The sequence below is a fragment of the Oreochromis niloticus genome, linkage group LG9 (genome assembly GCF_001858045.2).
Source record: "Oreochromis niloticus isolate F11D_XX linkage group LG9, O_niloticus_UMD_NMBU, whole genome shotgun sequence".
NCBI classification, from domain to species: Eukaryota; Metazoa; Chordata; class Actinopteri; order Cichliformes; family Cichlidae; genus Oreochromis; species Oreochromis niloticus.
Window position 1 is genome coordinate 10,893,771 of NC_031974.2, and position 17,151 is coordinate 10,910,921.

Here is a 17,151-nt window from a genome sequence, read left to right on the forward strand (position 1 = left end):
TTTGAATCAAATTTTAGGAAATACACTTATGTTAGTTGCCTTCACAGAAAGATATCCAGGATATCTTTCGTCTTTGTAATCACTACTCATTCTCAGGCAGTTGAGAGAGGATAGACTTCCCTCTCGTGTGTCTGAATGCTAAATATGAAGCTGCAGCAAACAGCCAGGTTCATTAGCTCAGTGGTTCAACCTTTTTTGCACCACAGACCGGTTTATATCCGACAGTATTTTCGGGGACCGTCCTTTAAGGTGTCGCGGATAAATACAACAAAATAAAACCAGTACCGCTACCAAAAAAAAGAAGATTTATTCATAACACGTGGGAAAAGACCCAGAGAAACCGAGTTAATGATAAAAACAATAACAAAATAATGATAAAACTGATAAAAACCACAAATTTCACACCTGAGCCTCAACTTGCAGCCCGGTACCAAAAGACTCACGGACCGATGGTTGGGGACCGCTGGATTAGCTCACAACGAATGAGGGAACCCAGTGGCTAGTTAGCCCATTTAGCCTTTGGGGGCAACAGTATTTTTTGTTTGGCTCATAAACTCTACTAGCCACCAGTATGCCCACCATGTAAAGTCCAACTGTTTCCAAATAGTTGTGGCTCTAAATAAGAAAGTAACCCTAAAGCATACCTTCCTTTATCTCTTTTTTTTCTCTTTCATAATTAAGACCATACACTCAACAGGAAAATACTCAGAGGTCATTTTCCTTTTCCTTTCTGCAACCAGATGTATCTCCCCCTGCTGGCCATTGCCAAAAATGCAGGTTTATGGCACTTTTCTGACCCTAAAGCTTGCGTCCATCTTTTATTTACCATCTATACTTGAACATATAAGCAGGGTATCCAGTTAAAAAAACATATGTATGCCTCAAAACTTCCTGTTCTGTCCACCAGCCATTGTTTCCATCTATCCACCCATTTCATTATGCATATCAAATTCAGGGTTGCAGGGGAGTTTGAATTATGATTTTTGTTTTTGTTTTTTAAATTACATTCTGGTTTTTTGTTTTTCTGGCGGTTTTTTTGTTTGTTTTGGGGGGGTTTATTTCAGTTCCGTTTCAGTTAGTTTCCAGAGTGGATTTTCTTGTTTCAGTTTAGCTTTTATTGTTTGAAAATGATTTCTTTTTTAGTTTAGTTTTTATTGGTTTCAGTGTTAGTTTTTCGGCTTTTGAATTATTATTACATGGTGGGAATATGTCAGTGTCAAGACATCCTGTATCCACACAACAAAATGTTCTCAAGTGTGACTGATCAACAGAAAGTGCTGCAAAACATCTGTTTGCTAGACTACAGTTATCTGCATATTCATAAGCAGATATCACTTTATAGAGATTCAGTTAGCTTAAACAGTTAAGATAGCTCTGTAGTTTAAAAAAAATAATCTGTTTATGGACTACGATTTAGGAGGTATTGATGCATACAGATTTTTAGTGTGACTAAACTGACAACAAACAGCCAGCAGTGTGATTCTGATCATATATTGGCTTGAAATGTAATTCACAAAGCCTGTATTTTTAACATGGGAGGTCAAGTACAAACTATAGAATGGTTTTTAAGTTGTAAGAAAAGTGTTGCTAGGTGACTGACAAGGAAAAATGTGCATTGACAATTTGTGGTTTTGTGCTATGAGAAACAGAGAGAGGAAAAATCTGATCTGATTTTTACTTGACTTCCAAAATGTATCCAGTACAGAGCATAAAAAGCAAAGTTTGCTTTTCTTCTGTGTACGGTGCATTCACATGATGGAATATCGGAGCCTCTTGCTGGTTTCTGTTCTCTTGCAGACCATTCACATCACGAATGTGAAAGTCAAGGGGTCAGGAGCTGTGGAGAGTGCCTGGCAGCAGGGCCACATTGTGCCTGGTGTACTGAGGAGGTGAATGGCCTCGGAAATACTCTGTGACTTCTTTTTTGACGGGTTCACTGTTAACTGAACACCGAGCATATTTTTGGTCCACAAAAAGTTTTTCAGTTTATAAGGTTTGGGGAAACCTGCAGTCAGCTGAGACTGAAGAAGTCACTTGGATGAGTGACGAAACGTTTCTCCCACAAAACGCTACGTACAGATGAACAGAATCAACTTTTGGAGATTTACTTTCCTGGATGATTGAGAATGCATCAAGACAGTACTCCAGATCTTTTCCCTTAACAGAGAGATGCTTAGTGGATATAGAAATCTCCAATTTATTTGAGTGGAGACCTTGGAAAGTTAGCAGTGGACAGGTTAAGTCCTAGTTTGTATTTTGTATTAAGATTGAATGCTATTACTGATTAATCCTAATAAAATTAAGTAATTACATATTTAATTACTTAAATTACAGTACTGTGTAAAAGTCTCAAGCCGCACCTTATATCTTCATATGTTGCTTGGGAAATAGGTGTAAAATATAGAAGGCAAAAACAGAGTCTGTACAATCTAAGGGACTTGAAGGTGAATATTTTAAAAAACAGCCACCCTTCAACTGAGAACATTTCTGATCAAGATTAAACTCAAGCACCTCTCACAGGTGCTGTGTCAGGTATTTGCTGCACTTTTTCCTATTTCTGAAGAACATAACTTTCATATAATCTTCAATTATAGCTATAGTGATAGCTGAGGAAGCTATGGCTTTTTTAGGCCTGCCACTTCTTCTGTTCTCTATTTGTCCAGTTCTCCAGTTTCCTTAATTTTTTATGGGCAGACTGCACACGATGCCAAAATATTGCATCTTTTCAGCTAATAGAATCAGCTTGTTGGTTCAAAAGTACTATTTTATGTCTATTAAATTGTGTTATCTCTTCCTATCTCTCTTTCTCTCAGTGTTCAGTGGTTTAACAACTAAAAACGATCCCTCTAAAAATGGTCAGATACAAGGACTGAACTGAAAATGAGTGAAAAAGGAGCCACTGTCCAAAGGAAAACTTTGCAAGACCTTCAGAAAGTCTGAAAAATTATAGCTCAAGATGCCTTTAAAAAAAAACTGCATGAACGTCTGGCTCCTTGGAAGCAAAAATATAAACTATTCGAGGGTGGTTCAAAACTTTTGCACAGTACTGTATATTTAGTACATCATATGTTGTCATGTGCATGTTGTGTTGTATTAAACAGTGATGTAAGCATGTATTTTATAACAACAGAAAAACCCTCCAAGCAAGTTTTGAATATGGAACATCATATGTGTTCCATTTTAATGATGTTGTTGAAAGATGAAGGGCTTTGTTTTTTGAGTTAAAAGAAACACACAGACACACACACACATTCACATCCTTTCTGTACTGCTTCCATTAACTGCAGCCCTGACTTTGCCCTTTTTACAGTGTTGATGTAAGGCGTTGAACTTAACTTAAACCTGTGTAAAGAATTTTCTAGAAGTGGGTCAGCACATATGGGAGCGCTGCGACACAGCCGGAGCCCTGCTAAAGAGGGGCTGTCCTTTTGATCACCTGGAGGACCCTAGAGGTCCCACTGTCCTTCTGAAAAACCGGAAGATCACCTTTCATCCTAAAGAACAAAGACATAAACGCCGGCACAGAGAAGTGACCCAGCTCCAGCCTCAGACTGTCCCGCTGCACCTCAGACCAGGTGGGTATAAATCACCAGTATAATTAATGCATTTTTTAATGACATTAGTAATGTCACTTATTAGCTTTAGCAAACTGCGCATAAAAGAAGGATGTAGACAATGTCATTAGTTTGTGAAATACAATTTTTTAAGCTCTTAGCCTTTATCGTGATAACATCACAGGAAGCAAAGGACACTACATGTATTGTATCATGATGACAATGCAAAGTCAAGTGAATAAGGCCCCAGTCACACAGCCCTAAAGACCAGTCTGCAGCCATTTTGCAACCACTGGTTGCTGGGGGTGGCAGCACAGTGGTGCGGTGATTAGCACTGTTGTTGTCTCTGGGTACTCCAGCTTCCTCCCACAGTCCAAAGACATTTGATTAGATTAACTGGTCATTCTAAATTGCCTATAGGTGTTAATGTGAGTGTCTTTATGTGTTAGCCCTGCCTCTCACCCTCCTGCCCTATGGTAGCTGGGGTAGGCTCCAGCCTGGTAGCAGGGAGGATAAGCGGAAGATAATGGATGGTGGATCAGAGTGGATTGATATTTGCTAGGGAAAAATGTGTATTACCCAAAAAACTCCTTGCAATTGCTTGAGTCACTAGCAGATTGCTAGTTTGCTTACTTGTCTAAAAATACTTTGTATAAGCAGGACTGAAACTCTGAAAATGCATTGCCTTTAAAGTTGCACCTGGTGAAATGTGTTGGCTTCAGCACTGACACATAAGTTGTATTTTAAGTGAACTCTCTCCATTTCTAGTCTGTGTTACTCCTTCTCAAGTTTTTAATATCACTCAGCTAGCAATTAACAAGTGTTTGAAGACAAGTCAAGGTCTTCCATGTAGACGTAACGGATGACTGTGGCAATCTGCTAGTGACCGAAGTAGTCTGGAGATTTTTGGTGCAGCTCTCTCCTTGTGACTGATTTCACCTAATGACAGCTTTCCTTCAAGTTTTCCTGTTCATCTTATGAAACTAAAGCAGTCATAAGTCAGTCAAAAAAAACACCTTTAGAAGCAATGACCAAATCAGGTTTACAGGGTATTGTGCAAAACCTTGGCTGAGTAATGACTCAGGTTAGAAGACCAAAAACACCCAGTGACACCCACACACAAAAGAAACCATGAACCACAAAGTCTTTTTGTATCAACTGCATAAAAATATCAAATGTAAAAGTAGAAACCCTCCACAAATATCAGAATCAGCCTGAAACAGTGTGTGATGTGTGCACACTTCCAAATAGTACAGAGCTACTTTTATAGCTGTGGTGTGTTTTTGCAGGCGAATTTCCACATTTCCCATCTATAGGAGAACCCCAGAGCTTTGAGGTGAAGTTCAAACATGTGGAGGACTACCCCATAGACCTGTACTACCTGATGGATCTGTCTTTTTCCATCGAGAATGACCTGATGAATGTTAAAAAGTTGGGGGCTGACATGAAAGAAATGAAGAATATCACCAGTGACTTCAGATTGGGTCTGTCTGCCTCAGTTTCCTTATCATATGAAATTTAGGTTAATGCAATTTTCTTATAACTTTTTATATCTGCATATTCATTTTTTGGAATACCCTTGTGCCCTATTTACAAAGTTATACACCTGGGAGCTGCCCAATATAATCATAATCTTACTACTGACCACTGAGCAGCACTGCAGGAGTGATTGGGAATTAGGTGCTTTGCTCAAGGACAACTGGTACCCTATCCTTTTTTCCATTCACATCTCGGCACACAGTACTTCTTATTTTTCTTTGTTCCTTTCCACTTCCACTTCCAAAAGATTTTGGTGCATTTGTGGGAAAGACAGTGATGCTATACATCAGCCCTGCAAAGGACATGCTCAGAAATCCCTGTAAAAGGACTTAGCCCTGGCCCTGCACCCCTCCCTTCACCTACCACAACATCCTAAGTCTCACCACCAACGGAAGCCTCTTCACAGAGCTGGTAGGGGGGCAGCGGATCTCCAGTAACCTGGATTCACCAGAGGGTGGGTTGGATGCCCTGATGCAGGCCACCATGTGTGAGGTAATGTGAGAAAGCCCAGCAGGGAGCTCGACTGCAATACAGATATTGTTGCTTTTGTTTGAGTGGGCATTATGTGGAGGAAGTGGAAAGACTGCAGACAATAGATGAAAGGGCTATTACAGAATACTAAGCTTCCTTTGGGAAACTGCATCGCTCACTTTTGGGTGTATCTTAGACTCACGAGCTCTTAAACATGAAAATTTGATTTCTATAATTGAATTTCACAGGTTTTTGATCTAAGCCCTAAACTTGAAGGCACAAAGTATTACTCATCCACAGTTATTTGATTACATAGAAAAGCAGGAAGGTAATTCTTTTCTAGAAGTCTGTCAGAAGCACTTAGGTCGTGGTCGCTGTGTTCACTTTGCGGCCAATCGGTAATTTATTGACTAAATGTTCTTCACTTGCTGCAGCAGATTGGCTGGAGAAACGTGACCCGTCTGCTAGTGTTCTCCACGGATGCTGTTTTTCACATTGCTGGAAAATTATCCTGCATTGTGCTTCCAAATAATGGGAAGTGTCACTTTATTTTTTTTATTTTCACTAAAGAAAAAAAGTTCAAGCTTAAATGGTGTTTTCATTATAAGTCTATTATAGTTGGACTTACACTGAAATGGGCCAAATATTGAAAATCATTGCAGGATTAATGTTTTATTTAATGGTTTTAGGATATCAAGAGAAAAAAGTGTATTTTCAGCAACTGCACAGTGGTTAACTCAAGGATTCCTAGTTCAAACCTGTCAGCTGCATGGGACACGCAGGTTCTCCCTGTGCATCCATAGGGTCTCTCCAGGTATTATAGGTTCCTCTCACAGTCCAGAGACATGCATGTCAGATTAATTGGTGATTCTAAATTGGCCATAGGGCTGAGTGACTGTCTGTCTCTCTGTATTAGTCCTGTTACAGACTCACCCATTATCAGTTGGGATAGGCTCTAGCCCCCTGTTTAAAAAAATGGATGGATAAATCAACAACATGTCCATGTTACTTCAGTGTGCTACAGCAGACCATGGATAATATCTTTCAGTCCATGAAAAACACAAGCACTCTCATGATGTGATCTGTTGCTTAAAGATGTGCAGTGCTACAGTAAACAAAAAAGTGTGTTCTCCTCTGTCACTGGACTCTATAGACAGGTACACCAATCCAAATTACTGAATTCAGGTGTTCCAATACCTTCGATGGCCTCTGGTGGAAGGGCAGTTATATGTGTGGTAGTTTTTCAGGAGTTGGGCTCAGTCCCTTAGATCTAAAGAAAGGAACTTTTAATGTGTCAACATAACAAGACATTTAGGACTGTTTCATGCTCCCAACCTTGTGGGAACAGTTTGGTGATGGCGCCTTCATGCTCCCACATGATCGCGTACCAGTGCACAAAGCTAGGTCCATAAAGACATAGATAAGTGAGCGAATGTGAAGAACCTGACTGGCCTGCATAGAGTCCTGACCTCAACCTTATAAAACACCTTTTAGATGAATTAGACCAGAGACTGCAAACCAGGTCTGGGAAGATGGTTAAACATTCCCATAAACACACTCGTAAACCTTGTGGAAAGCCTTACCAGAAGAGCCGAAGCTGTTATAACTCCGATGGGTAATCCATATTAAACCCTGTGGATTAAGAATGGGATGTTTAGCACCTCGAGGTGACTGCTGTTGTGATTTGGCGCTTTATAGATAAAATTGAATTGGACTGAATGTTACTGAGGCATACGAGTGGATACTTTTGAGATTACAGATAGATAGATAGATAGATAGATAGATAGATAGATAGATAGATAGATAGATAGATAGATAGATAGATAGATAGATAGATACTGCTACTTCTTTGGTTTTTAAAACTCAATCCAAATTACTTTTAGATCCAAAAAGGAGATCTAAAAGGCTTTTATAAACCCAAAATATACACCAGCAACAAAAGACAAATATTTTTCATGAATTAATAAAGACCTTGCAAGAACTAAAAGGAGTGTAAATATCAAATTTCTATCCTTTTATTGCTCTGCAACACAGTTTAATAGGGTAATAATGCAGCTCGTTGTCTGCTGGGGTTGTCTGTCAGTTTCTTTTCAAACTCATCTCACTTGTTGAGAAGACGGATTAATTCTGCCTTGTGAAATCCCACGGTTATACTCACAGGTAAAAACCGAAGCTTTACCTTGCCAGAATGAGCCATCACAGAGGTATATGTGTTTTCACTTACTTTCATGCATGCTTGGGTGACTGTGGTCCCAAGGAGCATACAGTGTTTATCCTATGGACCAGATATTGCAACGCGTGCTAAATTGATTCCCGTCTGCAATCCAAGCAGTGAAATAGAGGTCCAGGCAGCTGCAGAGAAAGTCAAAGACAGTGATTTAAAGGTCAGAATCAACAGCACAGTTCCCTGGGTAAAGAAGATGCTGACAGGCACACCCTGATGGGAAACAGCTGGAGTGTTTGTGGAGTAATTCAAACCAAAGCTTTCATCTCTTAATCTCACTCGGGTTGTGTATAGAAGGCTGGGTGGGTGTGTGCTGTGCAGGTGCTCAAAGAGCGTGCACGCCTGGGTGTGTGCTTGTGAGTGTAATTCTTTATACGCGTGTGTTAAACATCCATATAGGTGTCTCATTAGGTTCATGAGACTGTTAGTGTCTTGACCTCATTCCAGTCCAGACACTTGACAGGTGGAGTGAATATGGATGCATTATTAATCTATTTCTGTCTGGATGCATGGCCACCCAAGGCTGAAAATGGATGTGCAAGATGCGGGCGTTGCTCCTCTTTGAATGGTACTTATTTATCTATTTGGAGGGAATGGAAAGTCTGTTAGGGTGAGTGAATGAAATGAGCAATAGAAAGAGTTGTTAGATGGGAGGGAAGAGGGAGGACAGCAATAGAAGGAAGAGGCAGAGCATGCTTAACTACTTATTACACATATATATTCTGGCCTGACTGTTATGCATTGCAATTTGCATCTGCCCTGACTCCACTCTGACAGGACCATCCTTCGGTGGCTCAGATTGCTGAAACACTGAGACAGAGGAACGTCCAGATCATCTTTGCTGTCACTGAAAAAGTCGTACCCTTGTATAAGGTATAGCAGGGCCTATCTGCAATAATTTATCATTTATATTTATTTGCTTGTGTATATTTTGATGCTTTGCTGTTTGAGTTGTTACCTAAAGCTGACTGTAGACTGTAGCTCATATAAGTATCCACCATGACATCACCCAATGATTTATGGACTACATTTCGGAAGCCTCGAGTCTGGCATTTTGTTCTGTCTCCATGTTGTTTTATTGGAACCAGAAATTATCATATTTGCATTGATTAGCTAATGCTAGCTAGCTTGGATAACACTCCATGACAGTTTTCAAAGGATTTTCTGCAGTCACATGAAAAACTAAATGATTCAATAGGTTTTATAGCTTTTAGCAACAATACCTTTAGCAACAATAACCGGAATTTCTGTACGACTTTATCAGTCTTTCACATTGTTTTGGAGGAATATTAGCCCACTGTTCTTCATAGCTTTTTCATCGAGGTTTGTTGGCATTTCTTTATGCACAGCTCTCTTAAGGTCTGACTTCAGCATTACAATGTGGTTGAGGTCTGGACTTTAACCGGGCCATTAAAACACCTTGATTATTTTCTTTTTCAATCATTCTGTTGTAAATTTGCTGCTGTGCTTGGGGTCATTGTTCTGCTGCAATGACCCCAATGACCCATGACCTGCTGCCTTGACCCCAGTTTCAGTCCAGCTTTAGCTGTCAGACAGATGGCCTCACAATTGACTCTAGGATACTTTGGTATACTGAGGAGTTAATGGTTGACTTAATGATTGCCAGGTGCCCAGGTCCTGTGGCTGTAAAACAAGCTCAAATTATCATCCCTCCACCACCGTTCTGATAGTTGATATGAGGTGTTTGTGCTGATGTTTTGTGTTTGATTATCTCCAAACATGACAGTGTGCATTATGGCCAGATATTTCCACTTCTTTTCATCTATCCAAAGGACATTTTTCCAGAAGTTTTGTGTTTTGTTCAGAAGCAACATGGCAACTTAAGCCAAACTGCCATGTTGTTTTCTAAAGAGAAGAGGCTTTCTCGGGGGTTTTTTTTAGGCCTGTAGAGTCTAAAATGTAGCTCTTCAGTTTTTTAGCAGTTTCTCTGAGCATTGAAATGTCTGACCATGGGGGGAATTTGCTAGGATGCTCACTCCTGGAAAGACTAATAACTGTCTTGAATGTTTTGAATGCCTAGACCAGGGGTCGGCAACCTGCGGCTCCGGAGCCGCATGCGGCTCTTTGGTCCTTATACTGCGGCTCCGCCTGGTTTGGGCAAATAAATTAGAAGTATTTAGCTGAAGTGTATTTTATTTATGTTAGTTCTTTTTAACTCGTAGTTCTAAATTGGAAGATTAATGTGATATTGAAATATAAAAATAAAATTATATTCTGTTATTTTTTCATCGCTCAAAATAAGAGTCACACTCGCGGAAACCGGTGTACCCGCCGAAACGCCGTGCATTTATCGAGACTTTCAACCCCAGATAGGCCAATTATGGATCTTCGGATCCACATTATGTCAGCAGCTGTTCTCCACCGTGAACTATGTTAAAGACAAACACGGTTCACGCCTGACAGATGACAGCTTACAGTCCTGCGTAAACTGACTTCGTATAGCCCCGATTTGCGGACTCTGTGCGCAGAGGTTCAGGAGCAGAAGTCCCATTGTAAACATATCACGGCAGACCCGACGATGTTTCCATGAGCATGCTTTTGAGCAAATCTTTATTGAGCACTTTTCACACACGGTTGCTGTACGCATACAGCCGGCTGTAGCTTTTCAGCTCACAGCCCGACATACACCACCAACAACACAACAGCACAGATAGCGCAGACGTAAAGGCAGCGAGGCGTGATTGCGGGTGTCGCTCAGGTGCGTCCGCCTCCCCTGCAGCTGCGCTGCAAACCACGCCCCGCCGCACGCATTAACCAGGTAAAATACATATTTAGGCAGAATTTTGCAAATATCTATTTTTCATTTTTCAGCAGCATAGTGCTTTTTTCCAATTATTTTTTAAGAGTCAGGTCAAGGCTCCAACAGCCCAAAGGCGATATAAGGGAGGCGGCTCACAACAGTTTTTGTTTGCTACATGGATCATTTTAGTTCAGCTGAGTGTCTTTCCTTTTGTTATATTTCTTTAAGAGTTCAAAATGTGTTGATTACATAAATATAATTTAATTTTCTCTGTAGCACTTCATGGATTTCATAAGCAGCACACCTTAGTTGTTCACACAAAGCATAAAGATAAAAAACAATATATACAGTGTTATCTTCATTTTAGATGTCAAAAAGTATTTGCGGCTCCCAGTGTTTTCTTTTGCGTGGAAACCGGGTCCAAGTGGCTCTTTGGGTGTAAAAGGTTGCAGACCCCTGGCCTAGACGTTAGCTAACATACTCTTTTACCATGCATAACTTTAAATCTTACTCAGTTTAGTTTGATTTGTATTAAACAGGAAAACCAACTATTGTACTATTATACTATTTATTTCTACTATTTGCTGTAAAAATGTTTACGTTTTAAGCTAGAAATTCTGCTGGTTTTGCCACTTCCCTGTTCTCTTGGATGCCAACTGAGTAAAATTATATAGCAGTTTCTGGAAAATCTATCATTTTTTAACCACTTTCATTGCACCTTTGCCAAAAACCTTCCCCACATTGCATCTTCACTGGTTACCTTTTACATTAAAGACCTAAAAAAAACAAAAAAACAATGTGCATTATTGTAGAACTGTTTTCCACTGTGCATTTGGTGCTCCAGTAAATATTAACTGCAACTCTCAGTTGCTGAAGTAAACTAAACTACTCAAGTGCATTATAATGAAGATAGATGAGACTCATTGCAAGGGTTTCGCTATCAGTTCTCTATTTTCTGCACATGGAGTGCTGGTGCCTAATCAAGGACCAATGCCACCTATTTCCACTTAAAAGTAGTGACAAAAAGCTACAAAAAACTTTACTGATGATTTGCCTGCAGATTCTGTCCGCTCACGGAAAATACCCTAATTTTAAGAACACAGTTGACATCTATAACACACAGGAATGAGTTGTTCTACATTGCCAGTTCACTGTTGTTCTGAATCTTTATGCTATATGTTGGTGAATCCAGAATTAAAGTTAATCTTTACCGTGATCCATCAGAGGGGGTTATTTTCACCATAACTATTCAAGCCCCTGTGACAATACGTTCCACAGTCCTTAAGTAAGTCATCTGCTTGGCAGCCATCCTTGTTATAGCTCCAGGCACGCCTCCTGTCTAAATGAAAGGTTCCACAACTTTAATTTAATTGCATAGCTGGTTCATTCAAAACCAGTCAAAGAATTTTACTTTTTCCATAAATTAATAAATGACTAAAGCCATCCCTCCACACACAGTTTATGTGATACACATTTGAATTAGCTGTAGTTCAGTATAGAAATTTGACATGCTTGTATTCTCTGGATCTTTCTGTCAGAGCACTTGAACAAATGCCATGATCATTCCCATTATGAATACAGTAAGTCATGAAAAATGCATACTTGTCTGCTTCTTTGTTTGTAATGAGTTTGCTTCTGGCCACACTGTTATAACTATCATGAACCTCTACCCTGGCATGCATCAGTGCAACAACACGACAGGCTCGTATGTTAGTTTAGCTCGTGGAAGGGCAAAGGTTGTACGCCACCATCTTCACTTATCAACTCTTATAATCTCTCTGAAACATTTGGTTCGATTTTGCAAGTCCAGCTGGAAGACTTTGAATAAATGCATAAGCATTAATTTGACATTAAAGATGCATTTGGGAAGAAGCATCTTCCCAAAATGTGAGGTCAGAATGCTGTCCAACAACTCCCACAACATCCTGCAGATAATTGTTGAAGCATATAGTGTAAGTGAGCCACAAACTCCCTTCGTACAAAGGTCATTAGCCTCATGTGTATAGCTTGCTGACACCACCTCATCTTTGAGAGGTTAACTGCTTTACTGGCTATAGGCACTGACCTCTGAGGATGTTATGGAGCACAGCAGGTTTCCACCGGGCTAGCACATCTCCTATACTCCCACTGTAAGGACCACAGGCCGAGGCATGGAGAACAGGGGAGGAGATGCTCCAACATCTCTGTAGGTGACGAGGTGCGTAGCTGCATGTAGCCGCGGCTCTGTGTGTGGTAAATTGTGTGAGTGATTCTGTTAGCATGCGGCCATCCTCGGTTGAAGCAATGGTAATGCTGATTATGATTACCTCATTAGTGGAGGATTATATTGGTGCTCAAGGAATTCTCACCCCCCTCTAGGTGAGCTTTAATGTAAGCATCACAGCACCTCAGTGTGTGGCTGCTTCACAAAGACCATACCGCTTTATTATTAAGCCCCAAGGCTATAGTGAAGAGGTTGAGGTCCTGCTGAGCCCCATATGTGAGTGTTCATGTCAAAAGGACAGGGTCCCACACAGTCCTTCTTGTAGCCATAGCAACGGCACTTTGGAGAGTGGCGCATGCAGGTAGGTGAAGTGGCTTGACGGCATCAATTTGGCTAACAAGTTTAATTCCAGGTTATTAAGGGGGGAACAAGCTGATGTGTGTTCCTGTGTTGCAGGTGTAAAGCAGGGAGAGCCGGGACATTTTGTGAATGCGAGCAAGAGGAGTCGGGCACAGCAGTTGACTCACACCTTTGTCGCCATGATAATGCATCTGAAGTGTGCAGTGGGCACAGGGAGTGCGTTTGCAGGAGGTGTGTTTGTCAAAAGAGCAGCAAAAAGCCCAGCCATGTGTACTATGGGGAGCTGTGTGAGTGCAGTGATTTCAGCTGTGATCAGTACCGAGGACTACAATGTGGAGGTATAGTAGCAGGAACACATCTGCAAAAAAATAACAGGAGGCCAGTGTGTCTCTTTTAAAATTGTTTCATCTACTGTCCCAGGGCGCGGCAGGTGTGTGTGTGGGGAGTGTTTGTGTTTCCCAGCATTCAGGGGCCGAGCTTGCGAGTGCCCTCTCAGCTTGGAGTCGCGTCTGTCTCAGGATGGACAGATTTGTGGAGGCAGAGGCGACTGCCACTGCGGCACCTGCATTTGCCATGACAAGCGCTTCCAGGGCCCGACCTGTGAGCTTTGCCCTTCTTGTCCCAGCATCTGTAACTTGCACCACTACTACGACCTTTAAAGTTTAGGGCACAATTAAGAAAACATGAAAATGAAATATTCTGCCACACTCTTTTTCAAAAGCTGACATTTTTATAATCATGAATATGTCGAGTAACGTTAGTCACTTGCTACTTTCCAAGGTTGCTGCCTTTGCAATACAAGAAATGAAGTGCATGTCGGTTTGAATGCAGCCTACTACTACGCCAGAAAGCCAGCAAGAAGCTTGTTAATTTTCCTCTGAGTGACTGCTCTGGCCAAACTAAAAGCTACCTCTTCTGTTCCTGAGCTCCACCACCGCCATCATTCTCCTCCTCAATGTGCCACCAGTGCTGTGGAGCTGCTGTGCTTAGTTAGTTTGCAGGCATCCTTAATCAAATTTGAAGTAGAGCTCCTCACAGCTGACAGACACTTATTATCACCCAGGCACAGTTTCCTTTTCCCTTGTTGTTCTTTTCCCTTTCACCCACAAATGTAAAATGTTGCAAATTCCTTCACCTCACTGGCTAAGACCCACATGCACACTGACTAATATACTAATAAACAACTACATACAAAAAAGCAGCGAACAAACAGAAAGAAATGCATTATTAATCTGTTATGCTTGGTTCTGTGGCAATAAAAGGAATGGGTAACACTAACTTAACTGTAATGGATTGCTTATATTAAAAGTGACTAAATAAATGATTGCTTGAACTGCATAACTAACAGAGTTCTCCGAAGAGTTACCCCCTACATTGAGAGCATGTTGGGGGTGCTTTAATTGCCTTTATAACTAAACACATTTTCACTTTTGATTATGGTTCTTTTCACAGAGAATGTGTGTCATGCAGGGCCTTCTCAGTGGGCTTGAGTCCAAATGAGTGCGAGATGAAGTGTGCCCACCTGAACCTCACCTTGGTAGGTCAGACTGGTGTCTTAGCAACAGTGGCTTTCTCTCCAGGCCTTCGCAAGTGAATGGAAGTGGACTCAGAAGGTTGTATAGTGCATTTTTTGGTGGGGACCGTAGGAAGAGATAAGTCTTTCTATGTAGCTTGCAAACGAGGTAAGCAGAGCCAAATGCTTTATTTTTTTATGACTACACCAGTATATCAACATTAGATGAATAAATTCTGTCAGTTGTAGCAGCTCCAGGGAATTGTTTTATGTAAAAACACATTTTATTATCGTAATAAGGGAAAGGCAGGGCACCAACAGAGATATAGATTAAACCTCTTTAATGTGCCTTATTGGCTGATGGTGGCATAAATGCAAATCACGTCTGTAGAATTCTTTAGGACTTTGTATTCTGCAGTCTGCCCTTTGTAAGTTGGTTAATGATGCCACAGTGAGATTGTACAAGCACATTAATTTTATCTGAAATTCACAACCACGCAGTCTATGGCTGTTAAAGCGCTGTGGCTTCTTCTTGTCTTTCAAGAGTGCCCACCGGGGCCGAATGTGATCCTGATTACCACAGTGCTTTCAGGCTCTGTTGTGGTGCTGGGTGTGGCTTTGTTGCTGCTATGGAAACTACTCACCAGCATCCATGACCGCAGGGAGTTTGCCTGCTTTCAGAGAGAGCTGGAGCAGAGACGCTGGAACAGGGTGAGCCCCTGCCCAAACAAATCCTTCAGTCTGTCACAGACTGTACAATAAATGCAGGAGTTTGTCTAGGGGACACCAGTACAGAGACCCATCAACAGTTAACACAATAAAGTGGGGTAAATTCAGTACCGAGGCAATAGGAAATTCAGCAATAGCCAAACAGAAATGTATGACTACATTAAAAGTAAAACATTCATTCACCTACACCTCCAGTCAATCAATAGGAAAGTAAAGCAAATACGGAAGAACAGTCATGTCGTGACACTTGTTTTGTTGTGTTGCAGGACAACCCCATCTACAAAAGTGCCATCACGACAGTTGTCAGCTGGAAATATAAAGAGAACTGATAGCAGCCGTGGAAGGAGATCAACTTTTCAATCAGGATCCCCGTCGTGAAGCACAATGAAACAACATCCTTCCCCCTGAACTGTTGTCAACAGATGGGACCAACTTGTCTGTGTGGGTTGGTGGGTTGGGGTGGGGGGGCTGGGGGCGAGGTGGATGTTGATGCTGATGTCTAACTTACTCGCCTTTGATCTCAAACACGCAACCTTGGACTGCCTGTCTTCAATCCTTTGCTGCATGCACGGCACGCACACATATTCAAAGAGCATCTCCCCTCCATCATAAGCTGCTTCTTATATACAAGCTTGCTGTCCGTGGGATATATGCAAAGTTATGCCCTCACATTTTGAAATTCCACAAAGGCTAATTACATATAGCTGAATATTTTGTTGGGGCATGCATATGTGTTGGGGTGGGGGGGGTTCCCATTTATGCTGATGGCTGGCTCAGCTGTGTAACTCGGGGCTCAGGAGGCGAGAGATTGTGAGGTGAGCACCCTGCATTCTGCATTGCAATTCCAGCGGAAGCACGCGTCTTTGCGCAGGTCTCCACTGCCCTCTAGATGAGAGGAAAAGAAAGTGTCACCATGCAGGAAAAGATGGAAGGTGCTTCGAGTCACTGTAGCTATAGAAGATGACATTTTTGACACCAGTGCAAAATCCTGACTCTTGGGATTATTTTTTTTTTTTGTATTCCAGCAGACCTGTGCATTTGTTAAACAGATATAGAGACAGATATGCTGCACAACTTTAAATGTGCAGCTAGTGTATGTGCCAACCACTTAACCAGTGCACTGGGCTGAATCGTGTAAACGCAGAGAAACAATGGGATGTTCAGATCTAAATGGATATTAGGGTTTTTTCCACTGCCTACAGATGGCTGCTGATGACCTTGCTGGGAGAGTTGAGCAAAGCAATATTCATCAAAGTGATGCCTCCCCTCCACTCCCAGAGTCACTGGGCAGGCGTGCATGCAGCTTTAACAGCTAGTGGGGGTAGTGGGAGGTGGGAAGTGGCGGCGGCAGCAGCAGCAGCGGTGGTGGTGCTGAAGCATCACAGAAAATGACTCCATATGCTTCCACTATACTATGCAGCATTCTCTTTGGACTGTGTCTGATCATGAAAAATGTGCAGTGCAGATATCAGAGCATCAGAAAAGGAAGGAAGAAGGAAGCAGGAGCAGCCCTGCCCTGCGACAAAACTAGTGGAGGGGCAGAGGGCGGTGGAGGGAGGTGACCAGCCCAGGAGACAGTTATGTAACAAATACTGCAGCTATGTTATGAAAAAAATGTATCTGATTATTTGCTGTTCAGTAAGTGGCTCTAATAAGTTTTGCCCTTTGACTCCGTCTGTGTTTAAAAGCCTATTTGAATCCTATTATTTGCACACTACCGTAATAAATTCGCATTAATGCATGACAACATTTTTCCTATTATTATTATTATTGTTACTTCTGTTGTTGTTATTCGTG

At 41.5% G+C, this 17,151-nt stretch overlaps 1 pseudogene; it reads left to right on the forward strand.

Moving 5' to 3' along the window:
- Positions 1-1,690: 1,690 nt before the first annotated feature.
- Positions 1,691-15,775, forward strand: LOC100694660 (integrin beta-1-like; annotated as a pseudogene).
- Positions 15,776-17,151: the final 1,376 nt, after the last annotated feature.